This window comes from Brachycentrus maculatus, unplaced genomic scaffold (genome assembly GCF_059751285.1).
Source record: "Brachycentrus maculatus isolate JH-2025_06_01 unplaced genomic scaffold, ASM5975128v1 h1tg000315l, whole genome shotgun sequence".
NCBI lineage: Eukaryota > Metazoa > Arthropoda > Insecta > Trichoptera > Brachycentridae > Brachycentrus > Brachycentrus maculatus.
This window is the reverse complement of record NW_028281064.1, coordinates 2,841,790-2,848,675: the sequence shown is the minus strand read 5'-3', so window position 1 is coordinate 2,848,675 and position 6,886 is coordinate 2,841,790. Positions and strand designations below refer to the sequence as shown.

General features: G+C 28.0%; 1 protein-coding gene across 1 annotated transcript in view; it reads left to right on the top strand.

Moving 5' to 3' along the window:
• The first annotated feature begins 500 nt into the window (after positions 1-500).
• Positions 501-6,886, top strand: part of LOC148304485 (diuretic hormone class 2-like) — a 96,033-nt gene continuing 89,647 nt past the window's right edge. The window contains exon 1 of the mRNA XM_088268192.1: positions 501-668. The gene's annotated coding sequence lies outside the window, so the exon portion shown is untranslated. The remainder of the gene's footprint in view (positions 669-6,886) is intronic.

Genomic DNA, 6,886 nt, shown 5'->3' with positions numbered 1-6,886 from the left:
ATTTAGACCTGAAGAAGAAAGCATAACTTATAAAACTATTCGTTATAACAAAATAAACTCAAGTGGTAAAAAACAAGTGTTTTTCTTTTACAATTGAAATGTAGGTTCGTATATGATTTCCAAGAGCAATTTAAATACCACGTATATTGGAGTATAAAAACAAAGATAATTTATCGCTTCAAACGATACCACCTGTGGGCGTTGGATAAAATCATTCCCAAATGAGATTTGCAGGTATGTAAAAGTGGGGTTATTATACATCCGCATGAGACAATTCTAGATTTCCCCTAGGTTTGCTCACACCTCTGCGCAATCTTAATAATACAAATCGAACAATAAGAGAGAAATTGGAACTATGTATATTTGTACGTCTGTAGAGCAAACAAAAAATAAATTCATCTCTTTCCTAAATGACGTAGCGAGTAGGCGGCTGGGGTGGGGAGAGTGGAGGGGCTGCGGCCGCCTATATAAGGTGGTACAGCGGGCCGCCCATCACGCATTCTCCAGCGAAGCCCACTTGTTGTTGGACCCGGAAGAAAGACATCCCCCCGTCTACAGAACTTCACAAAGCTCTACATCTTGCACATCCCAAGTCTCAGCTCGATTCTGCTACGCCGTAGAACCTACTACATTGACGATCTCAGCCCTCATCTGTAACCCACGTAAAGGTAAGATTTATACATTTTGTAACTTTGAAAAATATTATTTAATTTAAAAAAATAGTTAACTACACAATTAAAATAAATATTAAATTTATCAGATTTATTGGTGTCTTATTTAGAAAATATGACGAGACGAATAAGACAAATGAATGAGCTATGCGACAAATCTTAATTGAGAAAAGATACTGAATTTAAAGTCGTATGTATTGTATTGTTTTTAAGGATGCACCTTATTAATTAATTTTTTACTATACACATCCACTATCATTTTAAGACATGTATACTAAAAATGCTATAAATAATTGGGCATAATAGGCTAGGAGAATTTAATTTAATTGAAGCCAACTAAAAAATATTTGAAAAAATTACAAAATTTTCTTTTTTTTTTAAAATTTCAATATTCACATATTCATGTTTGATTTTCAAAAGTTAAGCAGGAAAAAAAGGTAAAAGAAATACAATTAAATTGTTTTTATTTAAGGCAAATTTACTTATAAGCAAAATTAATACATTAAAAAAAAAACTCAATAAACAGGTATAAAAAAAATCAATTCTTAATTATTCAACTTGTACTATAAATAAAAAGTTTAAAAAAAAAGTTTTAATGAAATTTTGGAATCGAGATATTTAAATTAAATACTTTCTTTAAAATATATATATATATATACATATATATATATAAAACAACAACCCTAAAATTGATTTTTGAAATATAACTGTAACTTTACATGAAAGACAATCCATGTATATTTTTTACGCAATATTTTTCTAGGATTTTTAAAATATCTGAAAAACATGAAGGTTATACAAAAATACATAAAATACAAATATTAACTCGTAGTTTTTTTATAAATCATATTTTAGAACTGGTTTGTGATAAATCAATATAAATCTCATCTTAAATTTATGAAGGGAAGAATTTTTTGCTCACCTTTTCGGCAAACGGCATAATGAGTAAGACAAAATAAACAGCGTTTTGTCTTTAGGTAAACTGAGAAAGACATCAAAAATTCTAACAATATATAAATGTTTTTCTAGAATAAATATTTACTCTGCCAACAGAAAGAAAGAGAATAATAATATTTTTATGATACCAAATCTTCAGTTAGAAAAATGGTAGTGAAAATAACAGATTCGTTAAAAAAACAAGGGTACATATTGTAGATTTTTTAAAATATAAATAAATATGTATTTTCTTTTATATGACTAAATGGTTTAAGGAACAATTTTTACGTAAAAATAATCTTTTTTGCGATAAAAATAAATGCAATATGTTAGAATTTTTAAAGCCATTATTTTTTATTTATTTTAATAGATTTAATCACATTTAAAAACACTAAGTGTAAAATACGTGTTTAAAAGTACTAAAAAAATAGTTTTGCTATTATCACTAGGTATTGATTATATTTTATGATTTTTCTTAATAAACTATGTAGAGCTATATCTTTCAAAATAAAATCCGTACCTCTCCTCGAAAGTTTTGGATATTATCAGCATCAAACTCTTGTAATAATGTCAACACACGAGAAATACTTTGCATTAATTGAAACAGAATTTACTCTGTATTACGAGATTCATCTTACACAAATGAAATATTTAATGCTAACAAATCAAAGCTCTACAATTCTAGTTATACCAATGATTTAAGGCAAATAAAGGATATTCAAGCAAAACAGTAATTTTAAATTAAAAGTTTGAGAAACTTTTGACAGATATTTAAATAAATTTGATGTTACATATATAATTATTCAAAGTGTATTTATTAATTTGTCATAAAACCGATTCCTTCATCCAAGAATTTTCACACTTTTTTGCTTTGCAAATATGTTGAACTACATAAAAATAAATCAAACATTATACAATTTTGATGTAATATTAGAGTATTCCAAACTAGAATATCACATAAAATTCAATTTTATATTTTTCTCTTTTCTGTCCAATGAACTAACGATCGACATATGTTTTATAATTTTTTACAAATTCACAATAAATTGGAAAAGTACGTTTTTTTATCGTTAGCAAACTTTTAAGAGATAAGTGGTATTATATCTGGACAATATATGCACATAATTTAATTTGATGGTTTTATTACCAGCTTCGAAGATAACAAATTTTCACCGAAATTACAGATCAAAGGTTTTTTCTCTATACTAAAGCTTGTATGTTACTCATTCCTGGAAGAATATTGACTGCAAAGCCGATAATTTTTTATTGAATTTCATGAGCGAGACGTAAAATTTTGTATTAAAGGGCCTATTATCAACAAAAAAATAATTTTTTTTAGTATGATTAAAAATCGTCTTTTTTTATACACTCAGAAAAAACTTCATTATTGAAATCACCGTTTAATTATGTTTCCTCATTTAAAAAAAATGGTTAATCAATAATGAAATACAACAAGTTGCTTCAAAAGTGAAATCAATCCTGTTTTGTATTTTCTTTTAACTATTATTTGCACCCTATGGTGTACAGGGCACTGCGCTGCATTGTGTTATTTTATCCTGGAAGAATGATCAACCCTTTGATCAAATTTCAAGAGAATGAACAAATTATGCTTTGTTTATAAAATTATTTATCTTAATTTCAAATCTTGACACAAGTGCACAAGACTCTATATATATATATATATATATATATATATATATATATATATATATATATATATATATATATATATATATATATATATATATATATATATATATATATATATATATATATATATATATATATATATATATATATATATATATATATATATATATATATATATATATATATATATATATATATATGTATACATAAGATATAAACATACATTGATTGTATATAAAGTAACTACAATTTTTTTTTATATGAAAAAAAAATAATTAAAAAGCAATTGATTTTTTATACTTCAAATCAGGAAAGAAATATTTTTGCTGTTTAGTGTGGGTATATAAAAAATCAGAATTACAGCATCTACCTGCGAATTTTTCAGTTTAACAAAATCACTTTGAAATGCAAATATGCAAGTAAGCATATTTTGAAGCGGAGATAATTTAAAACCAAAATATTCATGGAAATATACGCTTATTCAAAGCCTTTTATTGTATGAAAAGCACAATTTTTTAAAGGTTTTACAAACCCTTTGTTTTTTAAATCGGCCCACAAAATATTACAGGTCAATTAAAAGACAAGGATTTGAATATATTTTATTTATAGAACCAACGAGATATATAATCTGTACATTTATAACTACTATAATAATCGGTTTTAATTCGCATGAAGACAATGATTATTTTGAATATATAATGGAAAAGATCTTTGGTTAAGTATACGCGTATAAAATAAAAGATCATCTTAGTCAAACTAACATATCGGTAAGTTGAAATACATTTTGTAATAGCAATAAAACCATTAAATTTGTAATTTAAATCAAATCTGATTCTTACCATAAATCGCAGCTAGCAAAATTTCCGTACCAAGGCATCGATTACATACGAAAGTTAACGTTTTAACTTGTAATGAATGTAACTTTTATCTTAACATTTTTTCTGCAATTTGAAACCGATATGAATGTCGCAGTTAGCAAAAAATCACTGAAAGAAAGTTATGTTAAAAATGTATAAACTTCAAAGTCAAAACGATAGTTTCTGTATGGAATCTCAGCTCTAAGCACTGATTCCATACGGATGTCAATATTTTTAATATGTTGTGCAGATAACTTTAACTCTACTTCTCTGCGGTAAAAAATCAATATTCACGATTTTTTATTTATTTACTTGAACATTCTGACAATATAGTTCACACCTGACTAAAAAAAACAATGTTAATATAACCCTTATCCGCACCCCAATGGTGCATAGGGCGCTGCGTCATATAAACGCAGTGTTATCTTGATCGTTTACACATGAAGGAAAGGTCATCAGCCCTCCGCTTCAGGTACCAGTCCAGGGTATTGAATAAATATGACAGTGAAAAAATCACTAATATTTATTTTACCCCCCTTGGTAATCGAACCCGGGACCTCCAGAACGGTAGCCGAGCGTGCTGACCATTGCACTACGGAGGCGGACAAAAGCGGAAAAAAAACAATGTTCCGAAAAATAAATGTCCAAAAGCAATGTTAAAATTATCTTTACTACTAAAGTAAAAAGTAACGTTCTAAACATTTTACGGTAATATTGATTTCTCAACATAGGTGAAAAAGAATATCGTAGGTCACGTTCATCATTCTATCCATCATTTCTTTTATACGCTAGTTGTTATTTAATAGATTCAGAAGTATGGTTGACGGTGGTGCTATTAGATGTAAAATTTGTGAAGTTACTAAATTTGAACAAGGTTGAGATTCGATCGATTATTTTTTGGATATTGATATATCATCCGTTGCATGAATAATCCATTATCTGATGAATGAAAATATTAAAAACTCATTAAAATTTCACCTTTTAAACATACAAGTTTTAAAAATCATATAGATTTATGTCCAGCGTGAAAAAATTCAAAGCTCAAGTCTGCTTTCATGGTTAAAACATAAAAGCTACATCATGAAGCTTTATTTAAAAGCTTCTGTATCTTTTATTTTAATTATAAAATGTGGCCATTTCGCGAAATCCACTTTTCACTCTTCATAAATGTATTAATTGAAAGAGTTTGATGTATTTGAAGAAGCCGATTTCAGAATCGTTGAAACTTTTCAAATTATCGCAAAGTGATTTTAATTGAAAAGATACAAAATTGTATAAATGCTGATTTGATGAATAACAATTATTAAATTAGGTTTAATTTAATTTTAAACAAAAATGTTATTGCAGTACTGAAGAAAATAGACACAATGATAAATCAGTATTAATATACAGTTACAAAGATTAGTTTGCGTTTTAAAATAAATAAAAAAAGTAGAAAATACTTTTACCAAAACTTTCTTCTTCTTCTAACCCTTATCCATACCAAATATTGCTAAGGGTAGTAAATAGCATTGGCGCAGATCGTTAATTGCATAAGGCAAGATGATCAGTACTGCGCTTCAGGTACCAGTCCCGGTTAAACTTAAATACATTTGCAGTAATAAATCACTCATATTTATAATATTTGACGCTCCCAGAAAACAAACTCAGGACCCCCAGCTTGCTGGTCAAATGCGCCAAGAGTGATTTACTAGGGAGACGGAATTTTCGCAACTTAGTTCATAAAATTATAATTTTTATTTTACACCATACCTTACCCTTTTACTCCCTTCCACACACACACACTACCACACTTTTTTATTTTATTTTATGTCTCTTAATGTTTTTGATAGTTATTATAACATAAATGTGGAATTGTTTAATTGGCTTTATTTTTATTAATGTAACTATTTTTTTAATATTTACTTTTTTAAATGTAAAGCTGTACAATTCCCGAACAATAATGACAATAAAAATATATAAAAGTCAACAATTCGTCTCCTAATTTCCAATTAGTCAATATTGAAATATTCTAGGCGCTCCTCATAACGGAATTCTGCCTAGGTGACATTTAAATGTGAGCATACGAAGGATTTTTCGTTGCACAGACTCAATCATATTTACATTAGTCAAATAATTAGGTGACTAAAAAAAATTGCTTTGCAAGAGAGGTCTGTCGGGGATTCTAGATGCTTCTGTATTAGATCCGGGAATGCGGCTGGGAAAGCTTTCAATGTCCCTTGATATTTCGGCAGTCGTAACGAGAACCATTATCCAAGTTAATTAATAATGTAGATATGGACAGAGTGTTTTATACTAATGCTAGTAATATTTCATATGTTTGTGTACTGAATCTACCTGGTTTAGTCTTTCGGTCACTAATTTACTTTTATAAATTATTGAAATATACTTCTTCCAGCACTTTTCCACACCCAATGGTGTACAGGGCACTACATCATACAAAATTAATATTGTCTTGATCGTAAAATATTTGTAAGAAAGGTTATCAGTCCTGTGCTGCAGGTACCAGTCCAGGGTAATATAAAAAATATTGGAGTGAAGAATAACTTTTATTTATTTTAAAACTACGTAAATCAAATCCAGGACCTCCAGCATGTTCGGCAAAACCGCTGACCACTGCACTATGGAGACGGACAAGTTAGTTTATAACTTGTAATATTTAAATGTTTAAGTATACCTGTAATTTTTTACCAACATTTTCAATTACAATCATTCTATTTAATTCTGGCAGCACCATCTGTTCTACGTAACAACTCATTACGAAATACTAAA